The 25664-nt window shown below is 43.6% G+C and overlaps 1 pseudogene; it reads left to right on the forward strand.

The window, feature by feature from the left end:
* Window positions 1-621: 621 nt before the first annotated feature.
* Window positions 622-25664, forward strand: LOC119736515 (annotated as a pseudogene).

Below are 25664 nucleotides of genomic sequence, written 5' to 3' on the forward strand. Positions count from 1 at the left end.
CATCTGTCACGTCAAATTAAAACAAACGAGGTTTATTTCAGCATTCTCTTTATAAATGTAGAACATTATGCATGGTCTTCGTGTTAATCAGACATTCAAAATTATGTTTGTGCTTATATTAATAATAATAATAAAAGTTAAATTCTGGCGATCTCTGGTTGCCCTTAGGATTAAGAGGTTTTTTTTAGGTAAAACAAATTGCAATGGACCTTTTTTCACGAAGAAGCCATTTTTGTCGTGTTCCCTGAATGCATTTTGTAAATTGTGAACATTTGAATGGTATGGTGCCAGACTATTGAAATATTCTAGCCTCACTCTGGTTTCTTTTTAAATCTGGCTTAAAACATTAAGGCATGTTTAACCACAAATTTTAAATTATTCATCAGAGCAGACTGGTATTAATTTGTAACATACTTTATGTAATTGCTTTCATTTCTCTTCGTAAGTTCCAAAAATGAAGATTTTACCTCGATTTTAATTTAATATTGCCGACCCGCGAATAAAGCCCATACTAGGCCACGCCGTATCATATATTTATGAGGAATGTTATTGTTTCTGCGCCAAATCACGACGCCAGTCTTTTATTCCATACTCTATACCGCGCGTACCGTGCACGGTACGCGCGCGACCAAGGCTGAGTTTGAAATTTCAGTCACGATGGCATGCGATCGCAAAAGTTTAGCCCGTCCCGTCTTATTTCAGTAATTACAAAATTAATGATTCCCATTCTGGTCGTTTCAAAATGAAAACAAACGATGGACTGTTCTTATTGTTACTGGTACTTGCTGCTCAGCTGGATGAAACGTACCAAGGTAAGATCGTCAGGACATGAATACGAAATCGACGGTTTAATTTGCAGGATACATGTACAAATATATTGCAAATATTTCTAAGGAACCCATATAAATAGCTGTCCATGAAATGCCATTTGAAGCCATTGAGCTCAGGACTTACAGATTACACACAAGCATTCAAATGCAAATGATATTTTAATCATTTAAATCAAGACTAAAACATTGTTTTTACTGTCAGATTTTGTGTTTTGAATACTTATGAGGAACAAGTCATCCATTTTTTCCCTGAAATATTAATGGCGATTTTGGTATGTTTTCCTTTGCAAGGTCTCCCCCATTCATCGAGGTGGGGAAACAGTCCACGTTTCGTTGTATCGAATGGGTATTTCTCAGTTCTTAGAACGGTAAATGATCAGTGGTGGACAGCTGAATTTTGTGATCTTCATATTAAGATAGACGTAACTTGGGAATATGCATAATAAATTATATAAATCTGATCAAACATATTATATTTCTTCTTCTCAGATTGTACTGTTTACGAGTTCAGGGAGACATTCGCCACGTTTGTGGTGTTGGACGTCACATCACCCACGGGAGACGAGCGGTGGCTCACCTATGGCTGTCGCTTCGGATATCATTTCGACGGAGAGGACCCGACCCAGCCGGACTTCTTACTCTCGCAGGACACCATGCACTGCGAGTATGGCAGATGGCAAGAACGCCCACGAGTATGCGGCGCAAGTAAGCTCCGATTCCATTGGTCTATACAGGGTGGTTAAAAAAAAAGGGACGCCCACATTTGACAGCAATTTTCACCTATTTTTACAAAGTATTTTTAACTGCCGATTAGTAGCTATTAAAGTACTGGCCTTTTAAGCAACTGTGACGAAAAAAATCGTTGCATTTGCACATTTTTTGTTGTTGAGCTATGCTAATTTGAACATTTTATGTGCGAAACCTGTTTTGTCCACGGAGGTATACATTCCCTTCGCTTGACTGAGCTCAGCTATTGGAGCTTTATTTGAAAGGGCATTATATTTGATTGTTATACATGTATTATGTAATGTTATGCAATAATGAACTTAAGCCAACGGCTCATTGAGTAGATGATCTTAACACTGACATGAATAATTGGACAGCTTCAATAAAAAGTTACCAGGGCAAAATATATTTTGGTGGGAAGGTTTTTGAATTTGTATGAACTACGAAAACGTCCAATTTACATAAAATAACCCGTGGACAAGACTGATTTTGGTGACTTGTATTCAAATTAGCATAATATCACTATTTTTGCGACTTTCACTAAGCTTTTTTTCACCATGCAAAGTAAAAGGCCTATACCTTACTACTATGTGAACAAATATTCAAAATAAGCTCATTAAGTAAGTGAAAATTGCTGTCAAAAGTGGGTGTCCTTTTTTTTTAACCACCCTGTATATTACTGCCAACACAAACCAATAATTGGGCCATTTTTCTTCAGTACAGGGAAAGAACTCCGTCTTTCTTTCTATTTACTTCTTGGTCCAAAACTTGATCTGGATTGTTTCTTTAATGCAAGTTAAAGCAACGTGTTTTTTTTTATATACAGGGTGAGTAAGTGAAGTAAGTGAAGTTCTGCGTGTGGCACTTTCAAAATCTAGGATATGAAAGCCCAATTCATAAGATTTCTTTTAGTACACGAGTCATTCAAATCACGCATGTACTTTTCAAGCTACGGAATTTTAAACATAACCACCGTTTTAAAGTTCTGTCCACGGATCACAAAAATAAGGAGTGCGTTCTTTCAGCAAAACGAAAACAATTCACACACATCCCTATGCGATTTGTTTTCGTTTTGCTGAAAGAACCCTTACCTTTTTGTGATCCGTGGACAGAACTTTAAAACGGTGGTTGTGTTTAAAATTCCGTAACCTAAAAATTTCATGAGTGATTTGAATGATTCTTGTGCTAAAAAAAACTTATGAATTGGGCTTTCATAATCTAGATTATTACAGTCCTACATGCAGAACTTCACTAAAACAATGGTCCCGACATTTGGGTTTCTTTTTTTTTTGTAATTCACCCTATATACAGTAAAAAGCGCTATCAACAAGATGCATCGAATCCTGTCTTAGGCCTGGGAACTTTGGCACGCGAACCCCAGTTCCGAAGACTAGATTTGATTCATCTCGTTGATATGATAGCGATCTCTGACGCCACAACGGTAGGACCGCGATTGCCAGGCGGTTGGGACTGGCTGCATATTAGAGGAGCAACATCCTAATCCAGACTTGGACCAAGACTATCTGTCAGTCAGCGATATCATCTTTGGAAAGGCTTCGCTTGTCAGTTGGTTTCCACACACCACTTATTTTCAATGTAAAAGCATCCTGTTTCAAAATGATATGCTTGTACCTGTGATGTCTAGTTTGTTACGGGTCAATAAACAATCACATCAGAATATTTTTGTAGAGGCAACTTATCAATTGGTATATTGGTTTGTTGGTTGGTTGTCATTTTCATTTTGCAGAATACAACAGTCTACTGGAAGCCCTCGATCACCTGGACTACCGCAATGAAACGGCCTGGGAGGGGGAAGCGCTGGAAATTGATTTCTTCATTGTAAGATTTGATAAGTCAAAAAATGTTTGTGATTCTCACTTACTTGCAATTTTAAATGCTGCACATTGTAGCACACATTCATAAAGATTAATTTCAATTTCAATTCACTTCACTTTATCTCAACACTTATTTCCATATTGCAAAATGTACATTCAGATAATTTTACATCTTGAAGGTCGATATAAGAACGGTATTTGATGAAATACAAGAATAGAATTATAAATACACGATATTTTAACTGACACCTTTCTGTGACGTAAACCAATGACTGGATTGGCAATTTTTCTGAATTTAACGGTTGTCATATTCCGTGCGACCCATGTACACTCACCCATCATTATTGCAAACACCGGCAATCTTGGTCCCCCTATCGTCCCTAATCCTCATTCCTTTGTTTGTATTCCAACTTTTTAGCAACAGCGCTCATTGGTTTTGTACACGAATTTCAGTCGTGGACGTTCGGTTAACCGCAGACGTATTGTTTGTGCCCTAACCTTATACGTACACGATTGCCGGTGTTTACATTCTTACCGCCACACACACAAAACAAAACAAAACAAAAACCTGACCAACCTCTCGCCAAACCTTGTTCAGTGTAGACAATTACTTTTTATTACGCATGCGTATTATGGGAGGGCCCTGTCACACTTCTGCGTATCCTAATTCCTTATGAGTTTAGCATTGACGTTTTTTTTTCATACGCAGTCGTACGCACAATACGCACCTCATATGCATCTTTATCGTTTTGTGTAAGTTTTATGTACACAGGCATACGCATGGTACGGCCCAGTACGCTGGATAGTTTTGGGCATGCACAAAACTACGCTGCGTACGCTATTACGCAGGTCATAAGTTATAAATACGCAGCGCATCGGTCCCGCATCGGTCGAGCGCGGTATGAGTACGCTATGTGTTCAGGGGCAGCCTCGACTCCAGGGGCGCGTGCTCGTTCCTTACACTAACCCCTGGCTGTGATGATGACGTAAATGACACTGAATGGCTATTCACAGCGTACTGCGCGGGCATTTCGAAGATTGCACACCGGGCGCGCCCATAATGCGCTCGCGCTCGCGTGCTTAGCTTTGCACGTTACGTCACGTACGAACAAAAAAATTATGATTCAAAATTCGCGAAGCCTGTACGATATGGATTATGTCAGCCGCGTTTTTCGCTAAAAAAAACCGGTATCTGTGGTTGTAAAGGCACGAAAGCCGAAGACGGTACGTACATTTAATACAAAACTTTGCTAATTAACACAACGTCCAAACGTTGTGTTTGAAAGCATTGATTCTTCAAAATCACAACTTTTAACATTTTAAAGATGGCGTCGACACGTAAAACGGATAAACTGCAGCCATAATTATAATGTACCGTATTTTGGTATTGTAACGATTCCGGCTTGCCTAATATTAATAAAATCGGGTCCCAGTTATCTGCCGGAATCTTGAATGAAGAGTCGATGAGTGAGACGGGATTCTTGGAGGGGATGGGGGAATTATTTACAAGCGACCACAAGATAATGAACAATAAAAGATGTCCACAAGCAGTAATTCTTTCAACCGATCAAAACGGTAAACTCAGTTTATTTAATCTTCTTGAGTAAACTTGAATATCTTTGGGACAGCGCCCTCTATTATAGGAAGTAAGGAAATTATAATGAAGCTGTGGTATGAGTTTCTCAGTGGTAGCGTGAGTAGCGTATCGATTCGATGGCCGCTTTTCCTGTAATGTTTTATACAATCTCAAAATATTACAGCGCATAAAGTAGTTTCTTATATTTTGTCTAAAGTGTCGGAATTTTCACACACAAAAGCGCTCGTGTGGTTTTCCGCCGACAAAGCCCAATTAATAGCGCAAGTAGCCTGTACCATGGAGCTCCTTTTTATAGCTCCGTGCCTGTACACGGTTGCTTGCTTAATCAGTGCACGCAAACGTGGGGCAATAAATAGGTCTTGAGGCCTTGTCTTGAGGTCTTGCGCGGCCTACTCCAAGAGGGAACAGAACCCAAATACTCGGAAATCTGTGGAATTTATAGGCACAGTGCGGACGTGCTCTGCACGCGCGTACGCGCGCATCTCATACAACTGCAGTGATTGGCTAAATAACACAACAATCTACGGTAGCTTGTAACAGCACAGCAGTACGCATGCGCTGGCTCACAGTTGTGTCGTAAGGTAACGTACAGCATGTACGTTCATTCAGTAAACACTGTGCATGTGGCAACAACACAACAGGAAGTCAGCGTAGGCACTGCTGAGAGTCCATAGCCCCGAGGAATTATGACTGCAACTAGCCTTGACCAAGGCGTTGGGCTTATCGATTCGCCGATAAAAAAAAAAATTCGCCGATATTAAGAAAATCCCTAATCAACTTGGCAAGGCATTGCGTGCACATATCGATGCCCGTACGCTGCTAGTGAGAAAGTAACTTGTACCATACAGCGATGCTTTCACGTACGCACGTACACACACGTACTCGTACAACAGCCATGCACACACAGTACATGCATGAGCTAGTCCGCGTAACCCAACGCCTTGATGGTTTTGAGTTGACCCAGCAAAACCTATTACGGTAATGAGGTACCACCCCCGCGTATACTGAATTCTCATTGGTCAGCCCGCGATAGGCTAATTAACAAACACGTCGCATCCGCGAAGAAACGCTGCAATGGCGGCCCGTTGCTGTGGGTGAAAGTCGTTCAGTCCCAGTCTGTCCGAAGCAGTATTGAAGGCTCCAACGAATTATGCAGGTAATGCTGTCATAAGACGATCGTTGCCCACTCAAATGGATTCATTACACGAGCCGAAAAACTCGAATCAATGTCAAATTGTTGAAAAAGTGACGAACATTTCGCTCTCGCTAAAAAGACATGGAAGACGCCATGATGAGTAATGCATTATGCATGCCGCGCGTCGTCACATGATTCTTGTGAAGCTTACGATTGGTCAGCTAGAATGAATTAATCATACTATTGGGAAGGTTGTTTCATGTGATTGGTCCAAGACGAACCTACATAATCATGCACGGCATACCCGCATATCCTGAAGCCCGCCCATTTTTTTCCAAAACTGGACGAAAAAGTAAAGAAAGACATTAAACCCGGAAGTTGCAGACCCAACAAGGCGGTCGTTCGACAGGCCACGCGGCGCGTATATCCCCCACACGTACGTACGTATATATATAGTTCGTCCTTCGAAATTCGAAGATGACAGCCAACATCTCCATACTAGTTGGTGTTGTGTGTTCGCAGATGGCTAATAAGTCCAATTCTAGCCAGGAAGCTACGGTCCTACACTGGACACACTAGGTTGGGGGTGGGGGTGGACACGTAGGGAAGCATCTAGCTGACGAGATTTTCGTTGCTGTCGTTTCAGCTCAGCCTCCCTGATGCGACGGGCTTCGAAGCTTGATGCACCTTCGTGTGATAATCTTCTCCATGCCGTTCGATCATGGGCATGTTCTTCCCAGCTACTCACATTGAAGTTGCATTGCTTCATGGTTGCTTTAAGGCAATCCTTGTATCTCTTGAATTGACCACCAGCCGATCTTTTGCCTGTTGTTAGTTCACCGTAGAAGATCTTTTTGGGGAGTCGATCATCAGGCATCCGTACTACATGACCTGACCAGCGAAGTTGAGCTCTCATGATCAAAGCACCTACACTGGGCAATTCCGCTCGCTTGAGGACTTCAGTGTCTGGGACCTTGTCTTGCCATCTGATGCGCAAGATCTTACGCATGCAGGAAAGGTGGAAGTGGTTCAGCTTTCTGATGTGGCGGCTGTAGGTTGTCCAAGTTTCACAGGCATACAGCAGGGAAGTCAGGACTGCAGCTTGATACACACGCAGCTTTGTTTTCAAGCTTATGCCTCTCCTATTCCACAGACGCTCACGAAATCTTCCGAAAGCTGAGCTGGCTTTGGATATCCGATTTGTGATTTCCTGGTCTATGTGGACCTCTCTTGACAGGGTGCTGCCCAAGTATGTAAACTTGTCAACAGAATGAAGGATGTGATCTCCAATGGTGATAACGGGTGGAACATATGGCTTACTTGGAGCAGGTTGAAACATCACTTCTGTCTTTTTCAGATTGATTGAAAGTCCAAAGCGGGAGCAAGCTGTTGCGAAGCAGTCCATGATGAGTTGTAAGTCTTCCTGGGTGTGGGCGACAAGAGCACAGTCATCGGCATATAGGAGTTCACGAACTAATTCATCGAATACCTTTGTTTTTGCTTGAAGTCTTCTCAGATTGAAGAGTTTACCATCAGTCCTGAATCTCATCTTCACGCCGATGTTGATGTCACGGAAAGCATCAAGGAGCATGCTAGCAAACACGACACTGAAGAGCGTTGGTGCAAGGACACAGCCTTGTTTAACTCCATTTGATACTGGGAAGGGTTTTGAAGACTCCCCATCGTCCGTTACTCGCGCCATCATACCATCATGAAACTGCTTAACCATCTCGATATACTTTTCAGGGCAGCCAATTTTGGACAGGAGTTTCCAGAGTCCTTTTCTACAGACGGTGTCGAATGCCTTTGTCAAGTCGACGAAGACACAGTAGAGGTCGGTATTCTGCTCTCTGCATTTCTCTTGTAGCTGCCGGACTGCAAAGATCATGTCGCCTGTACCTCTTCCTTTTCTGAAACCACACTGGCTGTCGGGTAGAAATGTGTTGGCAATGTGTGTTATGAAGCGATTAAGCATGATTCTGGCGAGGATCTTACCAGCAATGACCAGCAGGGAGATTCCTCTGTGGCTGTCGTACGTACACCCACACGCAGAACACAGTAGGCCTACATTTACTGCCTTATTACACCATGCGTACAGTCCGTACTCACGTGTGTTTGCTTGCTGGTTGTGTTAGCCGTTCGTACGGACAAGGGTCGTACACGCACGTAGCCGCGTTGATTGCGGGTGCAGGGCCCGATTATCTCCCTTCGACAAAAAGCCGAGAGACCGCATTGAACAAGGCTAGACTGCAACAGGATCAAAGAACAAATTCAACAAATATTATTAGATTAAATTAAAGGTTCCAGCTAGGGAAAAGGTCAGTTGTATACAAAGTTTCAAGCACTAAAATACTAAGCTAGCAAGGAATAATTGTGATATTAATAAGCATCCTTGCGATTTTCGCCACAGTATATTTAAATTACAAAATTCCAGTGGCAGTCCGACTACAGGGGCGCGTGCTCGTTCCTTACACTAACCCCTGGCTATGATGATGACGTAAATGACGCTGAATGGCTATTCACAGCGTACTGCGCGGGCATTTCGAAGATTGCACGCCGGGCGCGCCCATAATGCGCTCGCGCGCTTAGCTTTGCACGTAACGTCACGTACGAAAAAAACATTATGATTCAAAAGTCGCGATGCTTGTACGATATGTATTATTTCAGCGCCCGTTTTTTGCTAAAAAAACCCTGTATCTGTGGTTGTAAAGTCACGAAATGGAAAGGGGTACGTACATTGAATACAAATCTTTGCTAATTAACACAACGTCCAAACGTTGTGTTTGAAGGTATTGATTCTTCAAAATCACAACTTTTAACATTTTAAAGATGGCGTCGGCACGTAAAACGGATAAACTGCAGCCCTAATTATAATATACCGTATTTTGGTATATTTAAATAACACAATTCCAGGGGTTACGATCGTGCAAGGCATGATGGGAAACAACATGGCGCTGCAAGATCGTTCTACTATAAAGACTGGATAGCGAACAGAGAGCTGCACAATGAATGAATTTGACGCCATATTGGTGAGACCGGTGATGATCTACAAAGGACAAGTTGCCGTCTTTATAGACAGCATGATTACTTTTGTAACATCGCGGTTCATTTGACTTATATTTTGACCACCACCACTGACCAAGGTTTACAATTATGATCGACGTGAATTACTTTTTTAATGCCGCAGTTCACTTTTTCGGCGTTTTGGAAAAAATAATCACTACGGAAATGTGTCCCTTTTAGAACATCATAATATGTGTACATGACCAAAATGCGCGTCAACTGTTGATACAACGCGCGCGTATATACGCGCTGAACGTTCGTATTATACGCAGCCATCTTCGTGAGACCGGGGGCGAATTGGTCAATATGCAAAGTCTACTGTGTGAATGCTGTATGGATATCCGCTATCCAGTCTTTATATAGAGATCAGTGCTTTATATATGCTTCAAAGTGCAGAACACAACCTCATCATCAGCAACACTTTGTTTCGACTTCCAAATAAAAACAAAACGTCATGGATGCATCCCCGTTCAAAACATTGGCACCTGATTGATTATATTATAATCAGGAAGAGGGACATTGCAGATGTGAAAATCACCAAGGCTATGAGAGGAGCTGACTGCTCGACTGACCATCGACTCATCCGTGCGAAGTTCAACTTCAACATCAAACCACTCAGGAGACCTCAGGGCAAGAAGCCACCAAAGAAGCTCAACGTTACCAAATTAAAGACCGCCGCTGTAAAATGTGAACTGTGCAGCGCAATGTACCAGCAATTCATCTCTGCTGACTTGGTCTCAGGCGACATTGAAAAGGACTGGAAATGCTTCAAAGATGCAGTCCACACAGCAGCTTTCGAAACTTTGGGCCCTGTTGTTCGGAAACATCAAGATTGGTTTGATGGAAATGACAAGGAGATCAAGAAACTTCTTGAAGAGAAACACCGCTTACACCTATCCATGATCAATGATGAAAAATCCGCATCGAAGAAAGCAGCCTTCCAGAGCATCCGTAAGACACTGCAGGCCAGACTCAGAGCTATGTGCGACTCATGGTGGAGCAAAAAAGCGGACGAGCTCCAGTCCTACTCAGACTGTAAAGACATGAAGAAGTTCTATGATACGCTCAAGAAAACTTATGGGCCAAAATCATGTGGCTCTACCCCCGTCATGAGCTCTGATGGAACCACACTAATCACAGAAAAGAACCATATCATGGACCGTTGGGCTTCTCACTTCGAAAATCTGTTAAACAGAGACTCAAACATCAGCACTGAGGCATTAGATCAACTGCCTCAGAGCACTGTCAATGTAGCCCTAGCTGAAGTGCCCACTACCTCCGAGACTGAAGAAGCCATTGATGTACTATCCATGGGTAAAGCAGCTGGCTCCGACTCAATTCCTGCCGAGATATACAAAGCAGGAGATGCTTCGTTCGTGCAACGCCTCACAGAGCTATTCCAACTGATGTGGATCAAAGGAGTGCTTCCCCAAGAGTTCAAGGATGCCTCCATTGTCCACATTTATAAGAAGAAAGGCAACCGTTCCATTTGCGACAGCCACAGAGGAATCTCCCTGCTGGTCATTGCTGGTAAGATCCTCGCCAGAATCATGCTTAATCGCTTCACAACACACATTGCCAACACATTTCTACCCGACAGCCAGTGTGGTTTCAGAAAAGGAAGAGGTACAGGCGACATGATCTTTGCAGTCCGGCAGCTACAAGAGAAATGCAGAGAGCAGAATACCGACCTCTACTGTGTCTTCGTCGACTTGACAAAGGCATTCGACACCGTCTGTAGAAAAGGACTCTGGAAACTCCTGTCCAAAATTGGCTGCCCTGAAAAGTATATCGAGATGGTTAAGCAGTTTCATGATGGTATGATGGCGCGAGTAACGGACGATGGGGAGTCTTCAAAACCCTTCCCAGTATCAAATGGAGTTAAACAAGGCTGTGTCCTTGCACCAACGCTCTTCAGTGTCGTGTTTGCTAGCATGCTCCTTGATGCTTTCCGTGACATCAACATCGGCGTGAAGATGAGATTCAGGACTGATGGTAAACTCTTCAATCTGAGAAGACTTCAAGCAAAAACAAAGGTATTCGATGAATTAGTTCGTGAACTCCTATATGCCGATGACTGTGCTCTTGTCGCCCACACCCAGGAAGACTTACAACTCATCATGGACTGCTTCGCAACAGCTTGCTCCCGCTTTGGACTTTCAATCAATCTGAAAAAGACAGAAGTGATGTTTCAACCTGCTCCAAGTAAGCCATATGTTCCACCCGTTATCACCATTGGAGATCACATCCTTCATTCTGTTGACAAGTTTACATACTTGGGCAGCACCCTGTCAAGAGAGGTCCACATAGACCAGGAAATCACAAATCGGATATCCAAAGCCAGCTCAGCTTTCGGAAGATTTCGTGAGCGTCTGTGGAATAGGAGAGGCATAAGCTTGAAAACAAAGCTGCGTGTGTATCAAGCTGCAGTCCTGACTTCCCTGCTGTATGCCTGTGAAACTTGGACAACCTAGCCGCCACATCAGAAAGCTGAACCACTTCCACCTTTCCTGCATGCGTAAGATCTTGCGCATCAGATGGCAAGACAAGGTCCCAGACACTGAAGTCCTCAAGCGAGCGGAATTGCTCAGTGTAGGTGCTTTGATCATGAGAGCTCAACTTCGCTGGTCAGGTCATGTAGTACGGATGCCTGATGATCGACTCCCCAAAAAGATCTTCTACGGTGAACTAACAACAGGCAAAAGATCGGCTGGTGGTCAATTCAAGAGATACAAGGATTGCCTTAAAGCAACCATGAAGCAATGCAACTTCAATGTGAGTAGCTGGGAAGAACATGCCCATGATCGAACGGCATGGAGAAGATTATCACACGAAGGTGCATCAAGCTTCGAAGCCCGTCGCATCAGGGAGGCTGAGCTGAAACGACAGCAACGAAAATCTCGTCAGCTAGATGCTTCCCTACGTGTCCACCCCCACCCCCAACCTAGTGTGTCCAGTGTTGGACCGTAGCTTCCTGGCTAGAATTGGACTTATTAGCCATCTGCGAACACACAACAACTAGTATGGAGATGTTGGCTGTCATCTTCGAATTTCGAAGGACGAACTATATATATATAGAGAGAGAGAGATCAGTGGATCGTACCCACGGGGCACGAGGTTGTTCCAGGGGTTACGATCGCGCAAGGCATGATGGGAAACAACATGGCGCTGCAAGATCGTACCCACGGGGCACGAGGTTGGTTCATGGTAATTCGCTGACCTCCTATATCGGACGCATACATAGCGTACTTGCAGCGCAGATACAACGCACGCTGAACGAACTCATATCGAATGCCGACGTATTGCACGAATTAGTACCGCTCGTCCCGCGAGCGGGCAGCGCATTGTACTTATTCGTTACTTATGAGAAACGCACAGATAGCGAACTTGCGCACTGCATACGCAACTCATATGCATCTCATACGTAGTGGATGTGCTGAATTCGTTACTTGTTCGCTAGATGTGCGTCGCACATAAGTCAAAGTAATCAAAAAAAAATCGACGTTTTTGATCGTACGGCTGCGTATTGAAAATTTTTGATAAGGAACTCATAAGGAATGAGTAACAGTGGCTATACCTCAGTTGCAAAAGGGGTCTGCTCATAAGTCCGACGCCACATAGGTCCGACGCCTCATAAGTCCGACGCCTCATAGCTCCGACGCCTCATAGCTCCGACGCCTCGTAAGTCCGACAAATTAAACGCCTCGTTTTTCCGTTGTCGGACTTATGAGGCGTCGGACTTATGAGGCGTCGAACCTATGAGGCGGAATGAATACATTTTATGCCTCATAAGTCCGACGCCTCAGTCCGAAATTTCGGACTTATGAGGCGTCGGACCTATGAGGCGTCGGACATATGATACGGCCCCTGCAAAAGAACAAAGTGCGTTCAGTATAGCCAAGCTTAACCAGTCGAACCAAAGTTAATTCCTCACCAACCCGGCAATCTGCAAACCAACCCAAACCAAGCTATTAACCTGACAAAACCCAATCATATGCTGAAAGCAACCCGATTCGAAAGTCGCCCCATAGCACATAAAAACAACACATTCGTTTTATCAAAAATGCATTTTCCCCAGAAAAGTCCTGACTACGTTAAAAAGGGACCTTACGTGTTCAAGGCGAACGGGGATGAGGTACAGAACGCATCCATGTCTGGCTTCTTACGTCAGGACCGAGGGCCGTATTCAAGATATGTAAGGTACGTATTATGGATGCCTCTTCGTTTATAACAACAAAATAAAAGCGAGGCCTTAGGCCACAAAAAAGTGTCCGGTTTCTGGTATGGAGCTTGCCCAAAAAGTGGTGCGGCGACGCGGCTTTTTTGTTGTTGTTTACTTGTTTTTTTTGCTTCAAATGTCGGCTGATGACTGCAAAAGGTGCCCGACTAAACTTAGTGCAAATATTATGGGAGACCAGAGAGGCCACATAAAGCTTATTCTCGATCATAACCCCATATCAAAACACGTTAAAATTGTCCAGCAGCAGGATTCCAGTCAAACCAGTGAGTTTTGCAGTTTTGAGACATCATCTTTCATCGAATTTTTTTTTCATTTTGCCGACGCGCATGGCTACGGTGACGCGCGCGCATACCAGAATCCGGAGACTTTTTTTTGGCCTTACTTGCAAATAATGAAACCATGGGCTTCCTGTACGGCTCCGGCTCCATGTGATTTTAGTCCCTCGTGATCGCGAAACGTTGATAAAAATCAATTTTTGTTACCATTTTTGACCGTCGAACTTGATCAGTATTTGAGGCAGAAGTACACAGAGAGACTGTTGTCGTCATAGGCACACGGTAGTTTGAAAAGTAATTGTGCGCCACAATGTCAAACAAAATGACTAGCAAAGAATATATTTCATTATGCATGAAACCTTTTCATATTGTCTTTATGTCTTTTTTTTTTCATTTTTCGTCTGGCTGAAAACAGATGGACTGCCTATTTAACCAAAGCGGACACCGGCTACTACTACTATCACGATATGGAAAGTCGCGGACACAAGCGGAAACCCAGATATGAATATTTCTATATTGAGATTTATGGTATGTACAATTCAGAAGTTATTTTAAGGGTTTTTTTTAACTTGATAACGAACTTATTATGAAGATGCAGGCGTTGGCCTGGATCGATGTATTGTTTGTTAGTTTTGGTTGCATCTTTCCTAGATTTTGCCTTTCTAGAAAGTACCTTCCTAGGAAACTTTTGGTCGCATGGGAAAAGATTCTGGACTTAAAAACTGGTTTGACTTGTTTGATAGCCTGTATTCTAGTAAACAGTTGAAAAAGTAACAGTGTCAGATTTAGATTTGGATGAATAAACTTGCAAACACACAAAAAACGTGCCGTTGAGGCTTTACATGATTAGGAGTACAAATTGGGTCAAGTTGAGCGGAACGGGCCTATAGGCCTACACCACAAAGAGGCTTCTCAGAAGTACCACAGGTGTAAACTCGACGTCTCGGTCAGTTTGTTGTGACCATGGTTAGAAAACAATATTACTGTTTATTGCTGAACAGGACCCACGCACGGCGAGTGGAGCGAGTGGGGATCCTGGGGCGAATGCACCGCGACGTGTGGAGTCAGCACGCGCTACCGCGAGCGGGCCTGCGACAACCCGCCGCCAGCCAACGGGGGCACCGACTGCGCGGGCCCCGCCAACGCCACCGAACCGTGCGCGGTGGATCCTTGCGCGGTCCACGGAGGCTGGTCCGGGTGGGGCGAGTGGTCCGCGTGCTTCGTGACCTGCGGCGGAGGGAGCGTCTCCAGGAGCCGAGTGTGCGATGATCCAGCCCCGGCCTGGGGCGGTGACGACTGTGTGGGTGAGGCGGTGGGGTCGGACGTTTGCAGCCCGGATCCTTGTCCTGGTGGGTAACAAGTTTGTAAACGAAAAATTGCATATTTTCCATTTCGAGTCAAGAGAATTGTAAACCTTAAACTCCAAGTATAAGACCAAGCTGAGTTTATAGCTTAAATAATGTTTTTACACTTAAATATGCTGTGCATTGACAAAGGCAATAGTGATGTAACTAACTAAGCGGGCTCATGGAGACACGCCCCTCCCAAAGGCCTTTCTTGTGCCAATTACCCCCCCCCCCCCCCCACTGCTCAGAATTTTGTTGAAAGACAACATGGGCCTTTTGCTGTTAAAAATCCATTGAGTGCCCCCTAAAATTCCCCTGTCAATTGGACCCCAGTATAGTCCACTGGTATAATTACATTTTTCACCTTGACACCCATGTTGAAAACACATAAGAAATTATACATGAACATTGGAAATGGCTCAAAGTCTGTTACGGCACTGTACATTGTATAAGCAAAGATACGACTGAAATCACTCTTAAAAATAGTATTCCCCTCCTTGGTAGCTGATGGTTACACTGGTCCCCTTGGTCTACGTGGTCGTGATTTGCTGACTACATTAAACTGTACATCCGTTATAGGTCATGAGATGGAATGCCATGGGTCTGATTTTCATTCTTTCTTTACTTGTTTTTTTTCTCTTAAAACGTTTTCTTAGTCATTTGGAACATTTTTCTTTTTTTTCCCATTTGTAGTTTGGAGGATATCTTTTATGGGAAATAGAGTCAGAGAACCGACTTGCAACTCAAGGTGCTTTGATATATGCCCATAGTGAATGTGTGGTATGGAAAAAAATATTGCTACCTGGTCGACCTGTATTATATCTTGTGTTGGCTGCTCTATTTCCACACTAGTGGCCTCCTAACCAGTCAATATTGTTCTCCTCCTTGTAGTTGATGGTAACTGGGCCCAGTGGTCGACCTGGTTGGCATGCAGTCGCACGTGCGATGGCGGTACCAGAGACCGGGTCCGTACGTGCACCGACCCGCCGGCCCAGCACGGAGGGGCAGACTGCAGCGGAGAAGACGCCGAGGTCGAATCGTGCGGAGATGGTGCATGCAGAAGTAATTACAGCCGTGGCCATATTAAAGTCAACTGTGTGCTTTTTAAGTTCGAAAATTAAGTTATTCATTTCCAACATTATGAGCTTTCAAGTTAGATATAGACTGGGATTCTCGCTCATTAACTAAAACCTTAAATGCGTATCAATTTCATGGACATGTAGCAAAACACTAAGTGTGGTGCAGATCGCTTATACAGAACAGCAAATGTAAAGAGAGAATATCAGATTCCTTGTCCTCGAACGGAGATTTCTTTTGTTTAGAACGTCCCGCTCACGTACGCCGCTATATACGCGTGCACTTATTCTATGGGAGAAGTGTTATAATTTATTATTTGGAACAAAAGGAGCACAATGTTAGTCCTCGGATATAATGGAAAAGTGCGACTTAGTGAAAGTTGTTGATACCTCTCATGACCATCAGGAGACGGCAACTGGGCCCAGTGGACGGAGTGGTCGCCGTGCTCCAAGACGTGCGGCTTCGGTAACAAGACCCGTGAGCGGACATGCAGCGACCCGCCCCCTTCCAGTGGGGGTGATGACTGCCCCGGGGTGGGGATGCCGGCCAACCACTTCCAGCAGGAGGACTGCATGGACGTCTACGACTGCCCAGGTACGAACAGATAGATAAATGTGCTGCAAATAGCCTAATAAGATATATTATTCTAAAACATGTGAACAAGGGCCCCGGGAAATTTTGTATCATAGATGCTCTGTGGTGCATGCTGAGGCGATTCCTGGCCCCTTTCCTCCTGAATTATTTAAGCAAAAGTTGTTAAGCTTATAAAGATTTTTTTTAATATATACCTCTTGTTTTTACAAATTTTAAGCTACTGTGTACTTCAAAGTTGCAAACCATGTATTTTCGTCTGCATAATTTCAAGCATTGTATTAAAAAAAAGGAATTGTATTGACTTAGAAAAACTGTTGCAATGGGCGATGCGCTGGGGCATTTGCTCCAAGGACTAATGCGAACGCGGAGCAGTGTCTTACGGCGTGGGGTTCGGGGTCCACTGAAGGGCCCCGGGAAAATTTTGATTTCTATAGATGCTTTGTGGTGCAATCTGAGGCGATTCCTTGCCCAATTTTAGCAAAATGTTGTGAAGATTATTATAATTTTTTTTCCATTATCGCTTCGGTTTGCGGTAACACCATGCGTTTTTTTAATTTTTTTGTTTATTACTTTAAAATTGTACGCATGTATTTCTTAATACAAGCCTAGTTAAGTTTCTTCTGTTCTTCACTTGATAACCAAGTATTTTTCGACTGCATAATCAGCTTCTTGCATTTTATTTTTGAAAAGGAATTGGATAGGCTGAGTAAAATGTTTTATGGGTGTGTAGGGCTAGGGAGATCTGTCCCGAGGACTAATAATGCGGAGCACGAATGTCATTCGGGGTGGGGTCCAGGGCCCGCTTAAGGGCCCCGGGAATTTTTTTGATAATTAGATGCTCTGTGGTGCAATCTGAGGCGATTCCTGGCCCCTCTTTCCCTGAGTTATTTGAGCAAAATGTTTTAAGTTAAATAAGGATTTTTTTCATTGGTTTAATATATACTCTTGCTTTAACAAGCCTTTTAAGTTTTTTCTGTTTTTCACTTGATAACCATTTTCGTCTGCATAATTATTTCGTGCATTTTATTTTTGAAAGGGAATTGTATAGTTTGTAAACTTTTGCATGATGCTTTCTAATGTTGTGTATCAAGTTCGAATTTTCAGTTTATCAATAAGAAAAGATTTTCAATGGAAAATTTCTACGGAAACGGACATGTTTTGGACTCCTCAAAGCGCCGAAGAAATGCTGGCAAAGTGTTCGTACGAAAACCGTACCATTGACCAATAGTGTGGTACAAAGAGCAGCGTACAACGTGTATGTCGCGCTCATTGCGCTAAACGTGCATGTTTTTTCGTACCGGTGTCACATGAAAATCCGACTCCTATGAAAATCGGACCCCTTTTCCCTATTATTGGTTAATCCTTCTCACGTGACCGGTCACTTTCCTAATTACCATACCTTACGCATGCGCGTTATTACCAATGAGTCCGAATTTCATAGAAACGTAAATTCACGCTACACCTGTCCGCACGCTCATATGAATCGTATTTCATAAACCGATACTATGCAGGGTTAGGTATGGAGTACGTACGGTGGTCGGGATCGCGGTTTATTTCGAAGCTTCTCGAGTTCCCTAGTCATACGGCCAGTACACAATGTTTGCAGGCCGCTGATGTTTAATATCGGCACCAGTATTTTTGTTAGAAGGTTGCCCTCCTTCCCTCCATTTCTCTCACCTCCCCATCTTTTCCCCCCTGTTTTATTCATTTTATTTTTTTGTGGACTTAATTTGACGGGGGGCACGTGCCCCCGGCGGCCCACCCCTGGATCCGCGCCTGATGCAAAGAGATAATAAGACAACAAATTATTCATAAAAACAGTCTTTCAAATAACAGTTGTTACAGAACAGGTGCAGATAATAGCTTATTCCTCGTTCAGGTTCAGCAAAAATCTCTTGTTTGACAGATATAGGCCTACCTATGTTAAAACAAACCCAGGCCACCTTAAAATCTTTTCTATTTCTAACATTGTGAGTCTTTGTTGTTGAATAGCTAACGTACACCAGCGTTTCACATTTTGTGCTCAAAATAAACACTTTTTGGTAAGTTAAAATTAAGCGTTTATAATTGGTTCTGGATAGAAAGCAAAGGTATCAGAAAAGGCATTTAGGGCATGCACAACACGATAATACCGCCACCATTTTAATAATATTTTTTTTCGTGCAACACTCATACATTTTGTAATAATTCATTAGTGGACGGTAACTGGACGGAGTGGTCAGCCTGGGGTAACTGTACTGTGTTGTGCGGTGGAGGAGAGATCGTCCGAAGCCGGGAATGCACCAATCCCGTGCCGGCATGGGGCGGTCGTGACTGCGAGGGAAACGCAACGGACGTCATTCCAGACTGTAATCCAGAACCATGTGGCGGTAAGCTATTGGCCCTTTGCTCGTTCCGGCTGGAAGAGAGGCTAAACATGGCAAGTCTGTAGGCTATCGTTTCAAGCAACCAAGCCTAGCCCAGGTGGACTCCCGTACCTCGTCACTTCTTCAGTCGTAATGCAATGAAGAAGTCGTCCAAACTGGGCTAAACCAAACCCAACGACACGAAAGCGACTTACAAATGAAAAGTAACCCTTTCCTCAACATGTCGGTTCCATTCAGAGAGAGCATAAAAAAGGAAGGGAGTATTTTCAAGTTGATGGAGCAACGATACCTTCATTGTAGATTTGAAAAATTGCTGCCAAGTTTCAGGATAAATCGGGAGTCTATTTGGTTCCCGATGAAACCATTTACTAGATTGCTTATTTGTCACTGTGACAACTTTCATGTTTATTTCCGAGGTTTTTTTCCGTCAGTTGACGTGGTTGGACTGACTGGTCCGAGTGGACGACATGCACCAAGACGTGCGGGGGCGGCACCACGCTCAGGAATCGGAGCTGCACCGACCCGCTGCCGACACACGGCGGGCGGGACTGCGAGGGAGACGGCGGCGAGATCGAAGCCTGTCACACCGAACGGTGCTTGGGTACGTTCAACGACGTAGTCGGGTGCTCTCGATCTACCAAAATGAACGGCGAGGTTGGAGAAGTTTGGAGAATGAGGCAGCATGCCTGCTGTTAATTTTTGAGGATATACCGTGTCAAGGTCTTGAGCTAGCTATGCTTTGCGTTGTTTATGATTTAGTCATGCAAACATTAATGCTTAGAACATGGTATCATCCGCACTGCTTCTTGACAGTGGCGTAGCCACCGGGGGGGGGGGGGGGGGGGGGGGGCGTGGGGGGGGGCGACCGCCCCCCCTGAAACCTTGCCCCCCCCCCCAGTCCCGCCCCCCCCCCCCCCCAGTCGCCCCCCCCCCCCCCCCCCCCACTGAGATTTTGAGTTTCTAAAAAAATTGTCATTGATCTAAATCTAAATAGTTGCGAATGATCCACATGATGACCACTGAGAAACGACCCTTCGACCGGCGACCGCGGACCAGTAAGCTGACAACCGGCGTGACATAGCGCATAATGATAATCATCCGCATTGATATAACGTCTTGAGTTGTGTTGGAGGATTTTGAAGGATTGAGGCAGTGGTCTCGGCCCTCCACTGATGATTATGGAGGAATGAGGCATTATCAAATATCTCCATGGAAGTAGGTGGATGATTTTGAAGGATCGAGGATACATTCAGTAAAAAAAAAAGGCCTAAAGGTTTATCATTGAATGTCTTACGGAATAATTAGTAAAACCGGAGTACTAGGTTTTAACTTATGTTAAACTGTCAGAATTGAATCCAACACACTCACAAAGGACGTGACCAAGTTTAAGGTTTAAGCCAAGTTTAACTTGAGTTTTAACAGACGGCAGAATTACCATGCGTATTTATGATCATACTTTTTCTTACCTGTTTTCAAGATGGCGCTTGGTCTCAGTGGTCGCCGTGGTCCGTGTGTTCCCATAGCTGTCGTGGAGGGGTCCAGGCACGGTCTCGGTCCTGTACGGACCCTAGGCCCGGCTTGGGAGGGAGTGACTGCCCGGATAGCGGCAACATGAAGAGTTACAGTCAGTGGCAGAGGTGCAACGAGCAACCGTGCCCAAGTAAGCACAAATAAAGCAAATATGCCTACTGCTTAAAACTTCGTAAGTCTGTGGAATACTGTGCCTGAGTAAGAAGAGTAATTTACATCACGGGAAAAGGTATACTTCGTACTTCGTTGGTATCCTCCTGAAACACCATCTCGGGATCTTGGCTAGGAGGTCGCTGGGATACATGTCCATGGACTTTACCTACCCTTACCAAACTTTGTATATTTGGGTTTTGCATCACGAGTAATCGATTTAGCCTATTTGCGACATTAAAACTGCACCTAGAAATGGGACTTGAATGATTATGGAGACATTGAAATGTCTTCCTAATCTACCTTGTATCCCTGATGTGCAACTTGTTAGTAAAATGTTTCTTCCTATAATGGACTATTTATTTGCGAGAATTGCAATACATCAGATATGAACCGGCCAGCCGACCCCGACACGCTCAGCGGTAGCCGTTGGTTTATAGACGCCATGCAGAAGGTCGTGGGTTCGAGTCCCACGCGAGTATCGGCTCGTGAATTCTTCTTACAAGCTCTCGATCGAGCACCTTTTAAAAACATTTTGATGTTGTTTCAGTTCATGTTGGTGGTCTAGCTGGTCGGCGTGGTCGGCCTGTCCGGTGACATGTGGAGGGCGGCTACCGTGTTTCAGCCAGGAATTGCTCCCGCCCGCGCCGCAGTGGGGCGGCGAGCAGTGCCGAGGGAACGCAGTCAAGACATGGCGGTGTAACACCAAGGCTTGCCCACGTAATTATGTCCAATGATTAGAATTTTACACGATTTTTTTTTCCAATTCAGCCGTTTAAATCAGTTTTCTTTGCTAGAGAGTTGAGGCTATTAAACCTAAACAAAAGTGGCTGCTATATCGCGGAGATTTGCTTTTGATTCTGGTATCTACTATTTAAGCAGGGTCGTCATTTTTTGCCTACTCAACGACAAATTATTCCGGGAAAGCAAATGTGTGCAAATGGGCAAATAGACGTTTCTGTGGCGAATAGATTTTCTGTCTAACGGCAAAAACATGGACAGGAGTCTTCAACGCCCGTTTGAAATAGAAACGTAAACGTTTGCCGTTTGAACAGTTATGCCTGCTGAATTTTGTCACTTATTATCAGGGCGCCCGTGCACACACCATTTTGTGAATCTGTACAAATAATCTAACTCTAATTGTTTTAATTTTCTGTACAAATAATGACATAAAACAGTGTTTGGAGCACCGGACGGTGTCGCATTTTCCCCGAGTGACACGAACATCACAGTCAGTTGGCATGTGCCCATGGAATATGAGTGGCCATTGCTTTATTACAACGTACATTACAGGGACAGGCAAGTATCTCGAGACATTTTTTTTTTAATGACAGCACTTGTCTTGTCGTCTCCCCCCCCCCAAAAAAAACAACCCCACTATAGAACGTATAACTATTCCCACAAAAGCGAATTCGTTTGGGCTATAGTTTGAGTTTCACTCCGGAAGATGTAAAACCCATTTAGAAAAAAACGTACATATTTTAAACCGGTCTCCAGATCTTTTGTGTTGTTAATTAATGCAAAGTGCTCACGACTCGGACGTGACTCGAACCCCTGAGCCCTTTCATTGTGCCATTCGTTAATCCCGTAGGCCTATAATCTGTGTAGGGCTTCTGATTTTCACGACTCGGTATTTCATGATCTATAAAGACTTCAATCTTGACTGGACTGAGTTTACCGAGGATTTTCGTGGTCAAAAGCTATAGGGCCGGCCACAAAATATTATTTGGCAATGTTCGAATAGGGAACAAGTGGAATGCGAATTTGTTTTGACCAACAAATTTCTGAGTAATTTAAAAAGAGCATGAACTCACAGCAGGTTTTAATTATATCGTTTGCATTGCAGCTCTCCTGTTTGCTCTTTTGTTCCATAGATGCACGAGTAGACCGCTTGTGCCGTTGAGGTGAGAAAAAAATGGCGTTTGGCCATTTATGAGTGTATTCAAGTTTTTATACTCGAAACCTTTTTTGTCTCCCTTGCAGACTTACCGGCAATGAAAGCCTCCACACACTAATCCACCCGAAGTCGGAGGTCCACCCTTACCCCATCTACAACCTGACGTCGTTCCGGACTCTACCTACCAAAGACAACTCCACGTTCGCCATGACGGTCCGCGGGCTGTCAGCGTCCACCGAGTACGAGCTGTGCTTGACGGCCAAGCATGGGTACGGCGCGGCCACTAGCGGCCACAGTCAGGTCACGGTGGTAAAGACACTCAGACATGGTATGGAAAAAAAAAACCAAGTACCTATCGATTCAATGACAGAAAACTTGCCCAAAATGAAGATGAACACTGATATCGAATACCTTGTGAAAATATTTCGCCCCATGCATGGTTTCGTTTATAAGGAAACTAACTTGATTTTTTTATTCCAACAAAAAGACATAATTTCCTCCCATTTTTTGACGTCTACAACCCTCTTAAAAAAGACTTTTTGGTTAGGGCACAAACAGACCCGCTTCGCAAGCAGACTGTCCGATCCGCACATTCGATACTGATCGTGGGGGCGGAACCAGCCTAGCCCTCGAGAATGGAATTATTGTCTGGCAGCCAATTATTCGAAATTGTAAAGTAATAATTCAATAACTAAACATGGGGCGATTTGTTTGGGTTCATGTCTCATTAAAAAGTTAGATATTTTGTATTGCTAGAATACTGAGAAATATATCAATGGGCCTTATGTACAATTTTGGCCATTGTTGTCGTGTTCCCTGAATGTCATGTATTTCATAATTTGTGAACTGCTGAATGGGATGGTGTCAGGCTATTTATTCACTATAGCCTCAGTTTCATTTTTTTTTTAAATGTGGCTTAAAACATTAGAGTATGTCTAATCACAAATTTTAATTATTCATCAGAGCAGACTGGTATTAATTTGCAACATCATTGCTTCCATTTCTCTACACAAGTTCCAAAAATGAAGATTTTACCTCACTCTCAAAGTCTCAATCCAATATGGCCGACTCGCAAATAAGGGCCATTAATAAGAAGAGGAATCAATTTAATTTGGGATGAAAATCGAAAATAATGAACGCGAGTTAAAAGGTGGTTTCAAGATACAGTGTACGTGGGCACACTTAGTCTTATTTTTGCGCGCTATTAGCAACGGAATCCAGTATAACGAGACCTAAAAAACTTGTGCATACTTTTCCCTGTATTCTCAACGTATGGTATCCACTGAGCGGATTCAGCACGATAAGGTGTGGCACCCCATATAAGAGTTTGAGGAATGTTATGGCTTCACACGAAACATGCACAAAAAGCATATGATCATAACTATTTAGACCCTTAACCTTTACAAAAATGGATGTCACGTCCGTATCCTTAGTAATAAAGAATACGAGTAGTTATTTCATCCTTCGGAAAGAAGGCTACCGATATCATCTATTTGTGTAATGGCCCAGAAATACGTTGATGAAAAGGCACCAATTTACAAAATTCGCCGGGGAGCGTGGTGAGCTGGCGGCCAAATTTTGTTGAGAAATTAACCATCATTTGTTAGAGCCCATAGTGGAACATAATTTAATACGCTACATGAATGTATACTTGCCATCTTTTTCTTCAATTCAAACTTTCAGCTTTTCCGGCTCCGCCCGCGCCGGTCACGATCGAGTACGGGAACTACGCCATCGAGCGGGAATACAAGGTGCTGATTCGCTGGTCGCCGGTCACGTGGTCCAACCACACCGGCGCCCACCATGTACCACGTGATGATCCGAGATATCAAGATGACCATTGACAAGCCGTGGATCGTGCTAGATGAGGTTCCCACGCAAATCACAGGGTCGGGAATCATGCAGTTTCTGACTAATCGAAAATAATAAATGCTCTTAACATTTGCCCAAACACCTTTTGATATAGTCTAACTTTCCACTGCGCTTGTTTCGTTGTAATTAATTAGGTACAAGCTTTATTAGCATACGAAGCCTGGAGATTGCGCAAATCACATAATTTTGTATTCTTAATTATGATAAATAATTACATGTACACTGAATTGTGTGTTCAAATAGTATAGGTTGGTTTACGTTACCAATTAGACATCGGCCTACCTCAATATACCCGAAGATAGGCCTATACCTAGGCCTAAAGGTCTATTGGTTTCAAAATATCAAATTCGTTGACGAACGATTATGCAGAAAACGATTTCAGAAATTCTTGTACTTTGTTAATCAATTAATCTTTCGAAGATTTATTTTTTTCCTACAGGCATCTGATACGTCAGGGTTCACAGTTCAACCTCCGTGACAACGTGTACATTGTCCAAGTTGCGGCGAGTAACCAGCATGGTAGCAGTCTACCAGCTATTTGCAGGGAACTGGTGGATTATTTGGCAGGTAGGCCTACACGATGGAGAAAAAAAATTCAAATTTTCTAGAATTAACCTAAATCTATATGGTATATAAAGAATATCATTATAATCTATAATATAATGTTAGGCTTATAATGTAGAAAATAGGTGGTGAAAGTGGGATGGGAGGGGGCAAAGGGGGGTGATTTGCTCCCCCCCCCCCACAAAAAAAATCGGCAATAAATTAGCGCTATATTCTCAAATCTGGCACACACATTTTGGGAAAAAATGTTGCAAACCTGACGCCACTTCGGCGGTTGTGTGCAAAGTCTATGGGAGTCAAAACACATTTCTAAGTATTTCCTCACAAACTTAGAAATGCAGTTTCTCAGTCCCAGATAAGTTCATGTCTTATCATCATTTTTGCTATGACTGACCTTCATTGAGATGATATATGAAGAAAAAAGTGGCGTCAGGTTGCAACATTTTTCCCACATTTTTTTTTAGTTAACTGAGACCATTATTTTGTTTTCTATCCACAGTGGAGGCGGATAAAGAGTGACATCAGGTCACAGAAATGTCCCGAAACCAGACACAGGACGAAACTCGA

This window comes from Patiria miniata, unplaced genomic scaffold (genome assembly GCF_015706575.1).
Source record: "Patiria miniata isolate m_02_andy unplaced genomic scaffold, ASM1570657v1 HiC_scaffold_3, whole genome shotgun sequence".
NCBI lineage: Eukaryota > Metazoa > Echinodermata > Asteroidea > Valvatida > Asterinidae > Patiria > Patiria miniata.